General features: G+C 32.5%; 2 protein-coding genes across 2 annotated transcripts in view; one reads left to right on the top strand and one right to left on the bottom strand.

Annotated features, from left to right (window-relative positions):
- LOC113401769 (atrial natriuretic peptide receptor 2-like) overlaps window positions 1-21,481 on the bottom strand; it is a 54,390-nt gene that overhangs the window by 13,502 nt on the left and 19,407 nt on the right. The gene's annotated exons all lie outside the window — the stretch shown is intronic.
- Dhpd (Dihydropterin deaminase) overlaps window positions 9,808-21,481 on the top strand; it is a 159,131-nt gene continuing 147,457 nt past the window's right edge. The window contains exon 1 of the mRNA XM_026641798.2: window positions 9,808-9,818. The gene's annotated coding sequence lies outside the window, so the exon portion shown is untranslated. The remainder of the gene's footprint in view (window positions 9,819-21,481) is intronic.

The following is a 21,481-nucleotide window of genomic DNA, read 5'->3' as shown; positions in this document are numbered from 1 at the left end:
AACAATCCGTTGATTTAAATTAGTAAAATTGGTTTTATAAGAATTCCAAATAAGCAGACATTCCAAAAAATTGCAACAACTCATATATAATGTACGTACGTAAACACGTACCTATAACTGTCAAAGTATAAAAAAATATATATCTTTATATGTTAAAGAAATTAAGGACCATGTTGAAAATAAAAATAAATAATCAGCTAATTCTCTTATTGCAATCTTAGCACAAATATTCTCAAAATAATTTTATTTACCTACATTTATTAAACATTAGAGGTCGCCCGCCGTGTTTAAAAAAATATTATTTACAAATACCAATGTTTTTATGTGTGGATTACTCAATCATGCAAAACGGCTGGACGGATTTGGATGAAATTTGTAATAGAGCTTATGCCTAGCAATGGCTCGATACATCGGCTAACTAAAACATTAGGTTTAAACCGCTCGGTTCTCGTATGCGCAGGAATCTGCGGGCAGAAGCCACGTAATACAATTATTAGCGGTGCTGACTGTACTAACTGGCTACATTTACAGGCGCGATGGCATCGTAAGGCGCTTCATTTCAAAAGACCCTATTCTGACAGCATTTGGAACAGATAATAAATACTTAGGTAAAGAAGGCATATTTTGAAGATCAGTCTAAAGGAAATGTAATTTATGTTAGAAAAATATTTTTATTTTAACATATCACACAATTCTTGAATTATGCTTCTACGACAAAATGTTAAAATTTTTCATTATAAATCGTGCTGTCAACAACAATCCACAATAGCATATTCCACATATTGTACGTGCATTTACTACATAGAAACAGGCGATATAATCGTTCTGTTACAAGTCTAACAACGCATAGGGAAATACCTGTGTCACAAACACATTGGTGTTATCAAATAGTAAGCCAAAATTAGTAAAAAATAACATGAATGTTTATTAAATGTTTCTACCAAATATACAGTTCATTCTCGCTGACTGTACTGGTCGTCTTCGCGTTTGGACTCCACTACCACTTCCCACCAGTTGGAGAGGATTCATATACCTAGCCGGATTGTATAAATAAAAAAAACACATAAAAAAAAAATTAAATCAAATTTTATTCACACAGTCGAAGGAACACGACGCACGAAGCGTGACGAATTCCTTCGACTGGAACATCAAGTGTAGAATCGGGTCGTATTTATCATAACAGAACATTGTTATCAAAACTGATTTGTTTTAAACTGATAAACAAACATTGCAAGTTAAAAACAAGCCTGCACAAATAACTCGGAACTTGAACAGAAAAAAATATTATGAATCATGAAAAAAATGGTGACAAGCGTTACACAAAAAAACACACTATGCGTCAAATATCTGCAATACGACAAACGTTCGTTAGAATGTAACAGTGTCAGCATATCATTACAATAATTCAAGTTGAGTAGTTGGATTGGAGGTACTGTCCAAAATACTGGCAACATTTCCCCTTTATATGGCCAAATTCAAACGTCGGATAAAATAAATGCCAGCTTATCATTCATACTACTATATTTCAAGGGTACATTTTTATCTATATATTACATATACTAATAAGGATATCAGTTGTATATTTATACTAACAGCCCAGCATTCGTCCGGCTAAAATAAAAATAAATATTTACTCCGCGACAGCAACGCCATCTACTGAGTCCAATATAAACTAAGAAACCACATACAAAGATTTAAGCGAAGTAGTTACAACCGTTTGGGAGGAGTTCAATTACAAACACGCGTACAGAAGATATATTATACTAGCTGTTATTATTTTACAATTATGTTATTAGTTTACAAATATTGCTGGTCCAAACCCAAACAAGCACAACTGATATTTTTGTAGGTACTGAATTTGTGTTTCTAATTCACCTCGTGCGATGCGGCAAAGCAAAACATCATGATGGAATCTGCATGGGTCGGACAGAAATCTGCATCTAATCTGCATCTGTCGCCACCACCAACATTAGACCAGCATTGTGTGAATGATCTACAGATCCTCAGAAAAATAGAGGCGGATCGTGAGATACTTACTAACCGTGACTTGTACTAAATACTTTTATTTTGTTTTCATCAAAAAACTAAACTTCACAGCATCAACATACTAAGAACGAAAGCTATATTAAAATATTTACCGTCAAATACATTTCGATTAAACGTTACACAAAAACGTTGCATTGAAATTCTACTTCACTATTAAACCAGATTTATATAATATCAACTCTCTAATGACTTTATAACACAATGATAAAATTATTCAACCACTTTTAAATGCAAAGCTAAATTATTTCAAAGCACGCATAGGTACCCCGTATATTTGCATACTAAAACTAACTAGAATTTAAATCGTGTCACGGGACCTTAATGGAAGTGGACCTATTGTGTGCTGTAATTTAATAGCTACTTTAAGCTTTTGCATTTTAAAATCTTCGTATCTTCGGATATCTTTGTATTTTATGAATGGGAAACAGCTTTCATGGCTCCCTTGTCGAATATGGGAGTAGGAATGAAGTTTAATCACTGAGTATTATATTATGAAGTAAAATATACACCCGATGGAGATTTTTTTAATACGTATGTATGTGCAACAAAAGTGTCATACTCTTTAACGTTTAAAATTTAACTGTACAAACTATTGGTTGTGTTTATGTAGAGAATGTACGCAAAGTAACAAATATAAAATGTAACAATTCTGATAGAAATAAGTTCATGTGTGCGTGCTTGTGAGTTAATATGTATGCATATATACAAATGGATGAGTATATGTTTATGTACGGTGTACTGACTTTCCATATGTGTGAGTATTTGTACTAATCAAGTTTGTCAATGCATATGACAATTTATTGCTTAATTATATGTAAATATACATTCCAAGAATATTAGTGTTGTATCCCTAAGGTCAATCAGGACTAAAATATATTACGGAGTGTTGTTACATAGCAGTTACCAATATTAATAGCTGTCAGAACTTTACTAAGTAGGGCTATTCTGTAACAAGAAACTCGAATCTCACAGCAGAACACGAGTTTGAAATGTAGGAATTTAATATGTGTCATTGACTATAAAAATTATAAAATTGATAGGATACGCGTATCAAAACGGCGTATCATTGTAAGTCAGTTGTCATCGCATGAAGATTATGAAATTTGACAATTAGATCAAATTAAATGAGCGAAACAAGCTGTGCATAAGATGAGTAGTATTCCTTGATAGGAGTTTCAGTAGCACCACCCCAGGTAACTGTGAACTGCTAACTATGACAAAATATCGGCCACTAATTTATTTTTTCAAAATGGCTCTAAATTAAAATTTCAGTACTTTCCACTTATTGTCTTAAAAGTGAAAGTCGAATTATCTTGTTAATACAACTCAATTTGGTCATCGCCCAAAACATAAAGTAAAATAACTGCTTTACTCGGGTCTCAGGAAATCCTTTATACATTAGATAATTACAACGAAATGGATATTCTGCAATAATATAATTTTTTTTATTTTTATTATTACTTATTATTATTCTCAAATATTACTTATACTCGGTTTTCTTTGGTCTGTTGGGATGTGTAGAGAATACTCTGAAAATGAAAAATATGTCACCGTCGCTGACTGGTTTATTATTTCCTTCATGTTCGCTAATAGCTATTACGTATTAGAGAGACTTACTCTGATAGGACTAAAGAGATCTATAGCATATCGCTGGGTAGTTAACTTTACTGATACATAAATTGAAACTATATGTTAAAAGAAAAATAAGGCAATTATTCAACAAAAGATTACATAAATGGTAAAAAGGTAATACTTGTTCACTTTCGGGCAGGATAAATTATGTATTTAACTAACATAACATAGTATTTAAATTTTGGACAAGAGTTACTAATGAATTTTTTCCCGGTTCTTCTCGGTAGAATCTACATTCTCAATCATCATAGCTTTTAATATAGTTCTCTAAAATATTTATTCAAAAGTCGAGCACACTTTGAATCAACAAAAACTTACTCGAATAAAGTATATTTCGATTTTGATTTTGTTGTTGATTTTACCAATGCTATTAATGCCATGAGTTTAAATATATTGGACAAAATCATTTGATCTCGTACTTGACCGATATAATATTCATCGAGTACCTACGGGCTCAAGGGACATAACATCTTAGCTAAGGTTGATGCCACATTGGTGATTTAAGGAATGATTAATATTTCTTACAGCACCAATGATTATCAGCGACCGTGACGTCTTACTAACACTTGGCATATACCTCTCCGCCTTCATGACTTACCTTTAGCTATTTATAATGGCATGCACTCATAGAGCTTAAAATGTTGGCTTAACATTTAATGATAATCACTAAACGATTGCAAAATGCCATCGGTTTTTCGAATTATCATGAGAATTCCTTTCCACCACGTCATGAAATTTTATTAACAGTCTCTTTCACTTCCCCTTATCGTCAATGCTGACGTCAGCTATTTAGATGCAAATGAAGAGCTAGCTACTTGACAAACTGAAACGACTTCAAAATTAGTGCATACGTTTGATGTGTGAATTGTGCAAATTTGATCAGATTTCCGATGTCGATTCGAGTGGCTTCCAATTGGTTTTCGTCGGAATGTATATATAGTGACTATTTTTTATTTGAGGTAGCCAGCACTTTTTCATCAGTGACTCGACGTATCATTTAGTATATTTATGTTTGGTATTTTATGTATAATTAAGGAGGCAGCCAATGACAAGACTGCTAATGTATGTATGTAACGTGCATCGTACTGGAATAAGCTTCAAACTATACTTAACTGGGGAGATAGAAAAGGTTTATCCATATATTTATAGTTTGATACTGTATTCATACACAATCGCAGTTAATATCCTATCGATTGCAAGAAACATTTGTTCGTTCCACTTTCAAACCATGAATACATAACCGATGGCCTTGCACTGCTCTATTGCAGCTTTGACATGAAGAAAAACAGTGAAAAATATACACATCATAATTGACCATGTAATTCATTTGAGACTGCCGGTTAGTCCTGTTTTCCTACATTTCAATCAGACAATTCAATGCTTATTTGAGCCGATATCAACAATCCATACTAATATTATAAATGCGAAAGTAACTCTGTCTGTCTGTCTGTCTGTCTCGCTTTCACGCCAAAACTACTGGACCGATTTAAATGAAATTTGGCACACAAATAGTCTAGAGCCTGAGAAAGGACATAGGCTACTTTTTATTTGGAAAAATTGCTGTAAGGGGTTGATAAGGGGGATGAAAGGTTGTAAGTTGTTGAAAGTATTGTCATTTTTAGGACTAGAAGCATAAAACTTATATTTTAGTCTGTATACTTATAAACTAACATATCACGATATCCGAATTTTGGAAATACTACCCCTAAAGGGGTGAAATAGTGGTTGAATATTTGTATGGAAATCCGTAATTTTTTAAGTTAGAAACATGAAACTTTATTTTTGGGATACTGATCAAAAATGAGTAGATACATATTTAAGCGTTTCTAGATAATCTACCATTAAGGGGGTGAAATAAGGGTTGAAAGTTTTTATGGGAGTCAGTCATTTTTTAAGTTAAAAACATGAACCTTTATTTTTGATACTGATTAAAAATGAGTAATTACGTATTTAAGCGTTTCTGGATATTTTACGCCTAAGGAGGGAAATTGAGTTAACAATCCGTTTACAGGTTAGTCTGGAAGACTGTAATTTTTGAAGTTAGAAGCACGAAATTTTATTTTTGGGCTACCGATTAAAAGTGTGTTGATTCGAATTTAAGCGTTTCTGGATATTCTAAAGGGCTAAGGGCTGAAATACACACCAATGTGGTATACAAAGAGGTCTTACATGAACGTAATATTTGAAGTTAATTTGTAAATATATTCATATTCTACGCGGGCAAAGCCGCGGGTAACAGCTAGTATGTATATATATTTAGCTAAATAACTCTTGACAATGTTCAAGAAAATAAATTGTAAGATTTGGTCGTAAAATGTATCAAAGTTCATTCATTTTCATTTCATTTCATTCATTTCATTTCAAAGTATGCACGCTATTGTTTTATAACTCTAAAGTACTTCACACTGTTTTTTATACATAATAATTTCATGTTATATAAACTATATTTATTTTACTGAATACTCTTATCAGAAGAGTCTATCCATAAAAGTTTATCGGGATAGTGTTCCGTATAAAATCCCAGTAACTTTTCTCCGTTTTACAATACAATTGAAGTGAGAAAAGGTCCCCACTAGGTCGCGAAGAGAAATAGAAAATTGGGTCGCATTCGAATGGAATGAGGGAAAAACTTTGAGGAAATGTCGGCTACTAGCTGGTCGCTATGAAAGCAACAACTATAATATAACTATAAAGCGCACTACAACCGAATTTTCAGAGCAATAAACGTCAAACAATACTCGGTTCTTAAGAGTGTACAGAGTGGTTTGTCCTTTTTGCAATGGCAGTTTACGGTCACCACTTACCACCAGGTTACCCATATATTTGTCCTTTCTAAAATAAAAATTACAACAACAAAGAAAATACTATTCACAACATGTGTCAACCAATCAGCGTCCTCGATATTATAAATTTTGTTTGTGCATCCTCAGTTACACGTGCAACACGATATCAAGTATAACACCAGACTAATTTTCTTTACAAATATTAAGGCTTGCTTTAAGATGAAATGATGTTTTCTTTTCACGGTTGATATCTTGTGGAGATATAATAAATTGTCTCCCAACAACACTAACAAAGAGATTTCTCTGTTTATTTTTATTATTTTTCTTACTATAAATAACTATAAGGAGTTCCACGAGTAAGTTCCATTTTTCGTCTTATTTTTTATTTCCCTTCGTTAATTTCGTTTTTGAATTCCAATACTAACTTTGCGCCTTTGTTCGAGCCAGGTTTTCCAAAGCCACGACCTTTCTGTTCTTTAGGGCCCATTTTGACGTTATGGGGCCCTTATCACTTTACTTGGATCATTCTCGGTATTCCGGATGAAGAAGACGATTGCATCATTAAAAAAGTCTGTATAATGTGTTTAAGTCTATATGCGATGTATTTACTTTTTGATAGGGCTTTGTGCAAACCCGTCTGAATAGGTACCACCTACTCATCAAATATTCAACCTCTGAACAGCAATACATAGTATTATTGTGTCACGGTTTAAAGGGTGTAAAAGCCAGTGTGACTACAGCCAGAAGAGACATAGCATCTTAGATCCCGAGGTTGGTTTTTCACAAAATAATTCTGGTAGCGATAAAAATGTCATACGCTTATACAGGGTGTGCGAGAAATCAACGTCAAGCCGGCAATGGGCGATAGGCCAATTGATATGGGTTATCAGAAAAATAAGAATTATTTTTTTTATAAATATAGGTTTAAAAAATATAGGTTTTTTAAAAAAAATCGAGAAATTGACAACCTGTGACAGTCGCATATCATCATCCTGTGGCATCATACCTGTATATAAGACCGTATCCGAGTTTCGAGTAATAATCAACTCGATTATCATATTTATCTTGTCGCCTTCGCCGAACAAAGCGTCCGTCCGAGAAATGTATTTGAAAAATAAAAGCGGGAGAGAATGATTACTTTCAAATAATAAACGAAAAACTTTTAGTTGGTAAAATCCATATATAACGAAAAAAAAATTATAAAACAATTATTCAAATGTGATTTTAAAACTCAGTTAAATAAAGTCTAATTCTGCTTAACATAATATTACCTAAGGGAATTAAATCGTATCCAGAGAATAATTAAACAATATTATCCACATTCAACGTCCACGCAAATTATTATAAACACGATAGAACAAATGGAATTAAATAGAGCAGCTAACTAAATGGAAATTTCTCGATGAATTCTAAAATCCTTTTTTTTTCACCCAGCGGGAATCTTCAGAAATGTACTCGGAAATAATGTAACAATAATCCTTAACCTATGTGGAATTCTAAATCTCTTAACTCCTACAATAACCTTTCTCGGCACGGATTCTGTGGGAAAATTTATCAAACTAGACATTGACTAGCCATTCGTGGCATGATTGATTACGGTTGAATGTGACTGTGGATGCGATTAGCTGACAATCGTTGGTAGCGGTGAACATTATGAGAAAAATCTCAATCGTGACTACGCCAGGATGAAGACGATTTAAATTTTGATTCTATATTTTAAAAAAAAAAGTGAATAAGAAGCAAATCCAAAATCATCGAATCAATATCGAACTTTTTAGTTAATTCAGTAAATATTTTTTAATCATCGAAATAAACTCAGACAGTATAATACGACAGAATAGTAATTTAGAAGGTAGACTGATAAAATTAAAACTAATACTACACGAAGATTTTGAGCAGCAATATAAAAGCATTTGCAAATTGGGACATTAACCACTAAATAAATGAATTTAATGATGAAAAAAAATTAACTCTGTCTATAAATACACAATTTGTTAATAAATTAAAAAAAGCAAAAGCGACACCAATTTGAATCTAACAAGGTTAATAATGTCTAATGCACCGTCGCCGGTAGTCCAATATTTTGGGTATTCACACAATGATCTACATCGGTCGAGTCGTTTATAATACACAATCACTAACAGATGCACAAACGATATTCATACATAAAATATTATATATATATAAAATATTATTAAGTTCATTAAAACAAATTAAGTAATATAAAAAAATACTTTGCAATACCCTCAAATAATATTTTTAATAAACATTCTGACGCTCCTCACTAATGTGTCCAAGACTTGATCATCAGCGAGGCGGTCACCGACGGGCAACGCCCGGTTTTTCACACAACTGCACCACTAATTGACACTGGTTTCATTCTTATATTACTTCATAACTATTAAGATTATTTATTCGTATAAAAAATGAATGTAGATCGATGTCATTTATTTGAGATTAATATACTTGAACACCGCTTAACAAATAAATACATATCTAGTTTTTATACTATGCTGTATAAATGTATCTCGCCGTCTGTTACGATTAATGTTCCAACCAACGCCATGACAATTAGTTAATATACCTCATAATAACGCAACTTCTACCAATTTTAATGATAAATAATACCAATGATGAATATAGTAGCATGGAGTAAATTCTAGATTTAATGTATTGCAAATACTACATCTTAAGTATATTCCGTTTTAAATGGTTATTAATTTTAAAATAAAGTGACCCAAAGATTAGTCTTATTACAAAAGCTATAAAGTTTAAAATGGACGATTAATTTACAGTCACACCGTATACAAGGTGCAATACGAGGATTTATTTCGTAACACCAAATGCTACATTGTGGTATGTGTGTGTGTCAGTACTATATTTCAATTTAGCTGAGCCTAGAGCAATTTGAATAGCCAGTCCAGAGTAATGAAAGATCTAATGCTAGGGATGACCGGTTGCTTTGAATGAAATACTAGTTAATATAAATAACTGTTTGTGTGAAGCGGGATGTGCTGGTGAATATGTATGATTAACTACTTGTAATTAATAAATATTTATATAATTATTATTATCGTTATTGTTAAATAATATAATAACGTTTTAATAAATTACTTGTTGCAGTCAATGAACTTATACACAATGACACAAGAATAAAAATAAATAAAATACGCCAATGATTTAATGTGTTAGTTCTAATTAATTCCTATGTTTTTATACAGTAAGTACAAAAAAAACCTCAATTATTTATACCCTTAAAATCCGTCCGATAGTTTTTGAGTTAATCGCGTTCGGACAGATAGACAACCAGACGTGACGGGGGGACGTTTTTGTATAATGCAGCGTTTTTATTTAGTCGTTAAAGATAAACCAATTACTTAGTTATAAAACTGAACATAGAGGAATCTGAAAAAGTTAAGTCGAGATTTTATTAGACTTCGCTGAACATAAAATTTCTTTAATTTAAAAGGCACGACAACATTTTACTATGTGATAAAATTTTAAATTAAGTGTTTTGTAAATCTTCGTTCTTGGCTTCGCGCCACCAGCTCTTGTATCTATCTTTGTATTTACAACTTTATCTCTCTCAATTTTATTGGTCAAATAACTATTATTGGAAATCACATTTAATTTTATTATTCATTTCGATAAAATAACAAAATTGTGCATTGTTTTTATCTTTACAAACCCATTGTTGTTTTTTTTTTTAATATATATGTTTTTAACACGCTTATAGGCAGAGGAGAAAAATAATCATCATTATAAGTATTACAGCAAAAATTAAAAAATAATTTATTAAGGAAATGACGTAGTTTACCCACAAAAAATTAAGCATTTATTATATAAAAATAATTGATAAAAACTAACGTATGTTAATATATTGTTGAAAATTATTAAAATTGTTTCAAGTTAGGCAATAAATGACAACAAAATTATTATTTTAATAATTATGTATCAAGTCTTTGTCGGGTCTAGATCTCTATTTCAAATTTCAGTGCTGATCCAACTCAATCAAGTATTTGTTTTGAGAAAAATATTTTCAAAATGGCGACCACGGAAATGGATAGTTTCCTACAAGGATTTTGGAAGTAAAATAAATTCTGTAGCAGACATATTTGTGTTTGCATTAGATTGAGAATTTTCCCTTTGCAGTGAAAAAGCGTGAGAGGAGATTTCTAGTAGGTATTTATTATTTGTGTATATACTTGCAACGCCTTAAGCTAATGCATACTCTACCAGTCAACTTTAAAACATAATAGTTAATATACAAAATGAGAGTAAATTAATAATAATACTAATTAAATAAAATAATTGTTCAATATACGTTCTTACATAGTACATGTTCTCGGTAGATATACGTTTAAAACAATTGTATTTATACATAATACGATTCCCAGATGGCTGTGCTTACTTATATAAAGTATTTTTTAATTTTATGAAGCCTTGGCACATCAACATTAAGCTTGTAAATTTCCCACTGGCTAAGGCCTCCTCTCCTTTTGAGAGGAAGGTTTGGAGCATATTCCATCACGCTGTTCCAATGCGGTTTGATGAATACACAAGTGGCAGAATTTCGTTGAAATTAGACACATGCAGGTTTCCTCACGATGTTTTCCTTCACCGCCGAGCACGAGATGAATTATGAACTTGGCGCATCAATGACCGTTATTACAGTTCATTTCTTTGATAAGCGATATTTTATTTCATTTTAAATGTACCACTAATTCTTCGTTTATTCTACTGCTCGACAGCTCTACTTAATATTCTTGAGTTCAAATTGAAGGGTGATTGAACCAATGTAAATACTGCCTATACTAACAAGGAACAGAGTTTCACATTCATTTTAAAATTAATAATATAATTATAATGATTCACCTTTTGAGATCGTAATATAGAAATTTGGCTCAAGGGCTTAATTACGAAATAATTCTACTAGAATTCCATGAAAAATCTTTTAAAGCAAATGCTAATAGCTTAAATTAAATTAAATATCATTTATAATAATTTATTTACAATAATAGTCTCAGATTTGTAAACTTTCATTCGAAATATTTTTTGTATCATGATAGGATGTCGAACATATCTTTAAAATATACTTATAATATGTTCGATGTCCATTCGTCTTCGTTTAGTCGTAGGTAGTTGTTATTTACTTATATTAAAAAAATACAGTAGGAATATTCTTATTTTACTCGTGTATTAGGAAATATAACTATATATATATTTTTTTTTTTAAATAAGTCAATTTATGTGATTATATAATTATGAGCATATCATTTATTTTTGTCATACGTAAAGTTGATATTGAAAATCATATATTTCGTCGGTAAGTCGAAACTCGTTTTAAATATTCACGAATGACGTATGAAGCGCCGTTTAATTTTTAATTTCGTACAATCGATATACGATTTCGAATCTATTTTCGAATGAAGAATGATTAAATATATTAAACACTGTGAACCGGCCGACTGCGAACATGTTCAATTTATTTAAAAGAAAACAATATGATTTATGTATAATTTATACTCTGTAGCACTCCGGAAAAATATAGCTTTCTACCAATGAAAAGATATACTTTCATCATAAGTTCCGATTACAACCTACTTACAAATACAAACAATAACCTCTTTTAAATATTAATATTTAAATTACAGGCCGTGGTATCTTCAAATTGTGTCCAGAGTTTACTATATGAACGTAAACGTAAGCAATCACCAAAAATATATAAATCAAAATCAAAATATACTTTATTCAAGTATACTTTTACAAGCACTTTAGAATCGTCATTTTACAAACTATATTAAGTGAAGCTGCCCCCGGTTCGAAATTCTACATTCTTCTACCGAGAAGAACCGGCAAGAAACTCAGTAGTTACTCTTTTTCAACATGTAAAACACAAGTATTAGCCTTACGCTTTTTTATCGTCTATATAATATTGTATTCAATAATATGTTTTTTTTATTAATGTACTTTTTACAAATGATTTGAATTTGAGCTAGTTAAGTACTATACATTATAAAACCTAAGTAGTTTACAGGATACCTATTTTTAAGGTTGATAATTGATTATAGCCTCTAACTCAGTGTATCGATACATCAACTCTGTCTAATTTGCATCTCCCTTGTACCGTAATACATCTGACATGCAATAATGCTGTTGCTGATACGCAAAACTCGCTCTGCAATTAATAATAATTGCCACAAAACCTCACAAACTAATAATCACTGTTAGAGAAAAATAGTAAATATTATCGTTTAAAAATTCAATTTAATTTCAAATTTAAGCACACAAAACAATGTACGTGCATTTTCCTATATTTTATACAATTAAAAAATAATATGAAAATTTTAAAATGATACGCACGTAAGATTAAATAAAATGGGTCACGCGTCAATGTCTTCCTGGCAGACTTCAACCACAGCGCCCATCCTCAACGAGGAATAGCGAACGCAAGAAGACTGATTTGACACACACATTGACAAGTGTGTATGCAAAGTGCAAAGTTGCATTGTATGTTCCGTCACTATTGTCCAGTGGGGGCGTAATACGATGCAAGCGGAGAGAGCTCACGCTAGACTTGTCCGATAATCTATTCCGTGAATTCCGAGGCATGACAGTACAACACTAGCAACTCTCTAACATTAGCAGCCTGTAAATTTTCCACTGCTGGGCTAAGGCCTCCTCTCCCTTTGAGGAGCAGGTTTGGAGCATATTCCACCACGCTGCTCCAATGCGGGTTGGTGGAATACAAATGTGGCAGAATTTCGTTGAAATTAGACACATGCAGGTTTCCTCACGATGTTTTCCTTCACCGCCGAGCACGAGATGAATTATAAACACAAATTAAGCACATGAAAATTCAGTAGTGCCTGCCTGGGCTTGAACCCGAAATCATCGGTTAAGTTGCACGCGTTCTAACCACTGGGCCATCTCGGCTAACTCTCTAACGCCAAGCTCCTACTGGATTTTTTTTGACAAATCTCGAATAAAATTCTAAAGTCAGGGTTTAGCTACGAGATCAACGAGGCGGCCAAATTCTCTACAATTACAATAGTAATAAAAACGAATTCGAACGGATTCATAAAAAATATAAAATATTATTAATAGCAAATGGCGTCTGTACGATATAACCGGTGGGGAATGATCGTAAAACCGATTTGTTCGCGTAACAAAATAGAAAAGAAAACGGTTATTTGTTTGTGTTTATTGATTTGAAGTTATTTGCCAAATATATTGAGAATACATTAATAATATTTTCTTGTGTATATTCTAATAATCTTATTCACGTGAGCAATTGTCAATTCAACTAAATGTCAATGTCATGTCATTATAGCCAGTGTAGTTGACAGTGCTGGCGTCATTTCTAGTACCGATTTAGCATCTTTGCACTTCTTTTTGCTCCTTGCTTAAAGATGTCCAACTTCATATTGATACTACCAATAAATGTGAATGTACATATTTCTGAAATTAGCTCTCAGTTTTTGCCACTTTAAATGTAAACCACTTACGAGTTTCGGTTGTCATTTGGTATTCCGTAATTCCAAAATGACAACTCTATGAATTAAAAGTCGAGACTCGTTAGCGTGATTCAGATTTACACAATTTCTCGATTCGACAACATATTTTTGGACTCATTTATTTCTTATGTATTATATATCTCACTATTCCACGAAACTTAATTGTTTTACTCAACAATATAGAGATACCTTTTATCTTCTCCTTTGGCTCTTCTCTTTCCCAACAATTGAAAATGTCAATCAAAAATTCAAATTATAAGCATCAATGAAAATTAATGGATACTTGTTCTAGCTTGAACCCACAATCTTCGGTTAAGGTTCACGTCTTCTAGCCATTTTCATTCAGCTCATTTCATTTATCTTGTAAATAAAAGTTCCCTTATTTTGACTCTGATGCCGTCTCATCAAATGAGGCCCTACCTTTTTTTTCGTCTTGTTTGATTAAGAGCAATAGATTAAGGAAAAGATTTCAATAAATCACACGAGTCTGGTTCCTAACAAGGAAAATAATTAATTGATTAAAGCTGGATATTTCTTCGTTAAATCGCTTCGAATCTATCTTTGTTAATCTTTGCGATGTTCCATTATAAACTGCCTGACTTCCCCGCTGAGGAGCAAGTTTCTGGGTGTTTCCATTGAGAAATTTTCAGTAGAAACCCGGAGTCTGGTAATTGACAGTTTTTAACTCCTGTTCCTCGGAAAGCACGCAAAGCCAATGGTATATTTAAACACATTCCCGTCACATCCAATTTGCCGTCATCGGAATATAAAAGTGGAAAATTAGAGAGTGCATTCATATTTTATGAACTTAATGACCTAATTACTCTTATTTGATGTATTACAAAATGCTTTTAATCAAAAAATTATACTTTTTTTTAATTTGTATTTGCTACTCAGAAAGTCGCCTGTAAGAGTGCGTCAAAATCTAATACATATAGAGTTATAAATATGAAACACTTCTATCACGAAGGTTTACGTGCCTCATGGTAATTACAAATGTAATCTAAGATTAAATGCGCTTCCCTAGAGTATACCTATCCCTTCGAACAGACGTCGTCAGTTTACAGTGAAATTCAAACAAAACCTGTCATAGGTTTTGAAAATCTGTTGAACAAACGGCAAGTTTCACGTGCGACTCACTAGTTTACTATTAAGTGCTTACATATGTAAAAGCAAACATATTTTAAGTGTTATGTAATGACGTAATGACGAAAGTAAACCTATCACCGAGACTTTAGTATTTCTTTTGCAATTTACGGTTTAAATAACGGTAATATACGGAGGTCGTTGCTAATTAATATCTTGATTAGAAAGTTAAAAATAAATATTCTAATAATTCAAAGTCAGGCAAACTCTAAATTAAATAGAAGTTTCCTTCAGATTTAAATTAGTTTAAATTTTATAGGGTTTACGCCATCAGCCGTTAGTTTTAATTAGATTTTTTTAACATTTTAAGAAAGCAAAAATGTAACCGGCGTTATTAACAGTAGTTATTGTAATGTAATGCAACGCTGTAACTTTTTAGATATAACTTTAAATTCGACACTTCAGTAGAATCTAACTCGAAACTTATCTCTACAGCATACACTGTTAGAATTTATACAAGTAACGTTTACTTAGTGGTAGGGCTTTGTGCAAGCCCGTCTGGGTAGGTACCACCCACTCATCAGATATTCTACCGCCAAACAGCAGTACTCATTATTGTTGTGCTCCGGTTTGAAGGGTGAGTGAGCCAGTGTAACTACAGGCACAAAGGACGTAACATCTTAGTTCCCAAGGTTGGTGGCGTATTGGTGATGTAAGGAATGGAAAAAAGAAATATTAATTGTTACAACGCCATTGTCTCTGGGCGCTGGCAACCACTTACCATCAGGTGGCCCATTTGCTCGTCCATAAAAAAAGTAACGGACATTTCTATGACTAGATTGTCGATTATACTGTAGGCTTCTTTGAGAATATTTACGAACTATTCTCAAAACTGTATTTAATTTATTTAAAAGTATTGATGAAGTTATTTAAAGCATGTTTTTAAATACAATATATTTTTAAATAAATATATATATATATATATATATTTTTACTGTAGCAATGTGCATTACCAGTATACCTATTGGATATTTAATAGAATCAGGGTCAACTATTGTATAAACGGGAATTTAAATTGTAATAAATTTCCGACTCCGTAAAGTTAATAAATCCTCTCTGAAGCAAGGTATTCTTATTTTAAATGTAATTCCGCAGATTCTTTACAAAATTAATAAATATAAATCTAATTTTAAAAAACTACCATTTTACCAGTATATTGCTTAGGTACTCGAATCCAATACTGTCCCTTACCAAAGTTGACCTTAATCAGAAGACTAGGTAGACATGAAGAGTCTTGAAGCATAAAAAGTAGACCAGTGTAAAATAATTATTATTTAATCTATCACAAGTTTAATATGAAAATAAAAAAGTCATTCATACGTTGCATGTATATTATATACGGAAATTGAAATTTCCGAGAACCCGAGAACGTTTTAATTTAAGTCGCAATAAGGCTAAGAGTACATGCCATGAGATAGTATGGTATGGGTTTTTTTAATGAGAAACGGATAGACATTAAAAAAATATTTATTATTTAGACTTTTCTGTTGATTAATCTAATAAAAAATATGTTATATTTATAAACAATAATAGTTTTACAGTACGCGCAAAGAATATACATTGATTTTATAGAAGGGGCTTGTTATCCTGTATGAATTGCTACGTGACGCTCGCTGTACAAATATACTATTAACAGAGGATTTGAAGGACAGTACTTGGTGCTAGAGACTCGCTCGTTACAAATTCTAACACCAAAAAGCAATACTTAACACTGTTGTGTTCCGGTTTGAAGGGTGAGTGACAGACACGATTGTAATCTTAATTCCGAAGGTCGACGGGATATTGATGTAAGGAATGGTTAATATTTCTCACAGGTTCAATGTTCGTAGTGAGCTTACCATCAATAGACCATTTGCTCGTTCACTAATTTTGTAAAATAAAATAAGTGGGCCAGTGGAGGTATATCTTAGTTGCCGTGATATGGTAGAGCATTGAAAATGATGCATTATCATAATTATTTAACAGGTAGCCTAATTTTGCATCTGCTTTCATAAAAAGTATTTTTTAAGATACGAAACATAATAAGTATTTTTTCCTTCAACAGATTATTCTACATATAGATAAAAGTATACCAGATTTTTGTGCTAAAATATAAAATGGCTCATTTTTGTACATTGTATGAAACTTGGGAACCATATAATCAGAAACAATTTTCTGCAATCAAAAAGAAGTCGGCGAAACGGAAATATTTTCACGAGAACGAAGAAAATATCTTTTCACGAACAAAATGTAATTTCAATTTAAAGTTTACAAGATTTTATTCAAAGAATACTTTGATACAAAAACTGTTTATTTAGCTTAAATAATATTTTGATATATATTAAACTTGTAATAAGCTTGCTGCTTGAATACGTGAATAAGTAAAGGTTAAACAAATCAAATCGAATCAAAATATTATTTAAGTAGACTCATGTTGTTGAATTAATTGTAAATATAATGCAAACCCAGTCAGTTTCGCTGAGTTCTTAATGTGAGTAATTTTTGCTTTAAATCTTGTGCTCGGCGATGTCAGGAAGTCCGTGTGTGTTGATATAAGTTCTACCACATGTGTACCAAATTGCATTGTAACCGCATGGTGGAATAAGCTCCAAATCTTCTTCACGAGACAATTAAATAGGGACACCAAACTTAAGTTGTTTAATATTGTTTTGGGATATGCCAATAGGTAGGCGGACGGCTAGCCACCTGAGCGGAAGATCACCACCGCGCACCGACGTTGGTACCGTAAGAAATTTAGACCATCCCTTACATCTCCAATGTTATACCAATCTTGGAAACTAAGTTGTTATGTCACTTGCTACCACACACTTACTCACCATTCAAACTGGAACACAACAAAACTAAGTATTGCTGTTTGGCAGTAGGCGATGTAGATTATGGGATGAGTGGTAGAGTATCCAGATCCACAAAGTCCTACCACCGAGTAAACATATTTGTTAATTAAAAGATATATCAAACGTAATGCGACGGCAACACTTATGCAACCAAGCGAGATAATGATATCAAAGAGATATCCTACTCGCTACCCACAGGTATGCTTAACCCTTAACAACTTTTAATTGATAATCCTTTGTAACATAATCCGTTTGTAATTGAAAACCTCGATATAATTTAATGGACAGAAAATTTCATCAAACTCTTTACCTAAAAAAAATAAAAGTGTACGGCCTCAAAACAGCCTCATTAATTCAAAAGCCTCAGGGGTTGACTTAGCTTTCATTGTAAACAAACATCTGTACTTCTCTTTATCAGCTGTCTTTTGAAATATATACATACATAAATGTTATTGATACGTTATTCAAATTCAAAGACAAATTATCATTACATTTAATTACCTTTTTAATTAGATATGTGAATTGAGGCTATCTGGACCGAAAGACTAAAGTATAATACTAATAATAATAATATATAATCATACTCATAGATATTTTGGCCTTTGGCTTTGGGACAACGAATATATAGTAATGATTCAGAGCGATAAAATAATTGATCAGTAGCTGGTAACCTATCATGAGAGGCTTCTGCATAGAAAGTAATTTCCAAGGTTATCGGTTAGATAAAAACGACTGGTGTCCTGGGACACCTGCTTGAAACGAAGTTGTTTTCTCTATATACAACAAAATAAAATAAATTATAGACACAATGAAATAAATTAGTCACGTTTGAGAATAATTAAATCGGAATGAAAAAAATGTTATTAAATTCTCGTCCGAATTAAAACAACAAACAAAAAATAAGCTTAAATAAAGTTATATTAAATCGTATACAATAGAAAGAGATAGAGCGAAAGAGAAAGAGAGGGAAATGTCATCTGGGCATATCGCTTTTTCGTTCCGTGACGATATCTGCCAGTTTACTCTACTCTAAGCCACGTACCGCCGAGCCGAGATGGCCCAGTGGTTAGAACGCGTGCATCTTAACCGATGATTGCGGGTTCAAACCCAGGCCATCCACTTAATTTTCATGTGCTTAATTTGTGTTTATAAATCATCTCGTGCTCGGCGGTGAAGGAAAACATCGTGAGAAAACCTGCATGTGTAATTTCAACGAAATTCTGTCACATGTGTATTCCACCAGCCCGCATTGGAGCAGCGTGGTGGAATATGCCTCAAAGGGAGAGGAGGCCTTAGCCCAGCAGTGGGAAATTTACAGGCTGTTAATGTAATGTAAGAAACCACGTAAAAGAACTTCAGAAACCATTTTTCGTAAAATTGGGGTAATTTTCTATCTTGGCTTACTTTCTTACGCTTGTAAAATATGATAGAGCCGTTAATTGAATTAGTTGTGGCTATATCCTCCTAATATTGCTATTGAAATACTTGCGAGTAGTTTTGTAATCAGAGAAGTTTAATAAGGGTTAGAAATTCGAAATAGAACGGTCTGAATGCTTTAGTGACCTTGTAACTCGGCTTAACTTTAACTTAAGTAGGGGCATTGTTGAAACGTTGTATACGATCTACCTTTTGTCAGTCACTATAGTAGTTTAGCTTTAGCGTGATTCATTATTAACTGCTAAAATAAACTTGAAATTATCAAACATTTAGGCCATCAAACAACAACTGTTTATTTTAGACAACCATACATTTTGAAGTCGTTTACGTTCATTTCAATCCCTGAAACGTAAGAATCTTTAGACAAAAGGCTTTCAAAGTAAAATACAGAATAACAATTCAACTATATACCATAAAGTTAAGCTACAATAAAAGTTTAAGCAACAACCCGTAAATGTACAATTACTGAGCTAAGACTGTTGAGGAAAATTTTCGGAGCTTATTCCGTGTGAATGTGAATCTTGAGCAAATATTGCGGGTTCAATCCCGGATAAGCACCACTAAGTATATATGTGATTGATTTGTGTTTATAATTCGCTTTATACTCTGAGATGAAGGAAAATATCGTGAAATACATGCATGGGTTAAGTGACATTCGAATCGACACGGTAGCATGCGAAAGCGGTTCATGTTTATTTGGGGGTATTCCGGTGCACTAGACGTCCTTGGCACACTTTATGTGGGAACGCGTAACTCGTAACTCCAGCTAGATAAAAAAAAACTTAGTAGTGTAACTGTTTTTTTTTTTACATATTTATAGTTTTTGACGGTTTCTCGAGCCCCACATACCACCACTTCTTATGGTAGAAACGGATAATGCGTTTTTCCAGCGAATTAAAAAACAAGGTGAATTCTGATACATATGTATCCGTCAACTGGCATCGGAGAAGTATGGCAGTAGAAGTTCCAAATCTCACGACAAAATGCGGCCTTATACTACAATGGTACATTTACATTTAGGTAATTTACTTTTAACTTTGTATTCCACCACAATTTAAAACCCTGCGCTGTATAAACAGAGAGATTTCAGCAACAGAAATGCAAAGCTACGATATAAAAACAAAAATAAGACATAAAAAACATAAGTGTTAAACACACACCAATTTAAAATAAAACAAGAAAAAGAATTAACAAATATAATAACACTTACAAAAGTAATTTGACATATCTCATTCAGATGTATAAACGTTTCAACAAATACCAGAAGTTTGTCCGTGTTAAACATTCCAACTGGCTTAACTTTTATAACGTATGAAAATTTCAAACACTATTCTCGCTCACTTTTTATCTAGGAAGGATTATGTAAATACAATTTATCTAAGCAGAACTTTTTGGTATTTTCTTTTTTAACATTTTATTTTTTTTATTCTGATATAATAACTGTCTAGAGGCCCCGCCCGAACTTGGGGTCCCAAGGTAGGCCAACAATTGTTAAATTGTGTAAGCTAAATGTTTCTCTATTTCAGTATTGTAATAGAGTGAAAAACCGTTATTATTTTTATTAAAATTGCGTTGTGATCGAAAATATATATGCGCTATGAAAGAGTAAAAGGGCTTCGAAAGTTGCCCAGGGACCAGGTGGTTTATGGCTGCTGACCATGGGCTTAAGTACTTCATTACTCTACAAATGAAGAGTATTGTATAGTACTTAATGCTGCTCGGACTCTATACCAAACATGAGTTAATGTATGCGATTAATACAGGAGATAATATAACGGTAATTATATTTTATATCCTTAATAGGCAGGCAGACTGCACTGCACTGAGGCAAATAAATCACCTGGTGGCAGCAGCACGATGAAATAGGCTTCATATCATTTAAAAGAAGGACTCACTTCAGCAGGAGATCTACAGACTGTTACTATATTTTTTAATATATAAAACCCAACGCTTTACTTAATTGACTGACAGTTAATTTAGTTTCTTAAATACAGCGTTTATTCAGCGCAATTTTATGTACGGAACCATTCATTTTTATTTTTAAAACGTCCATGTTATGCTTCAATAATAAGGATTCATTTAAAAT

This window comes from Vanessa tameamea, chromosome 20 (assembly GCF_037043105.1).
Source record: "Vanessa tameamea isolate UH-Manoa-2023 chromosome 20, ilVanTame1 primary haplotype, whole genome shotgun sequence".
Classification (NCBI taxonomy): Eukaryota; Metazoa; Arthropoda; class Insecta; order Lepidoptera; family Nymphalidae; genus Vanessa; species Vanessa tameamea.
Note: the sequence above shows the minus strand (reverse complement) of the source record. Positions and strands in the feature narration are given on the sequence as shown.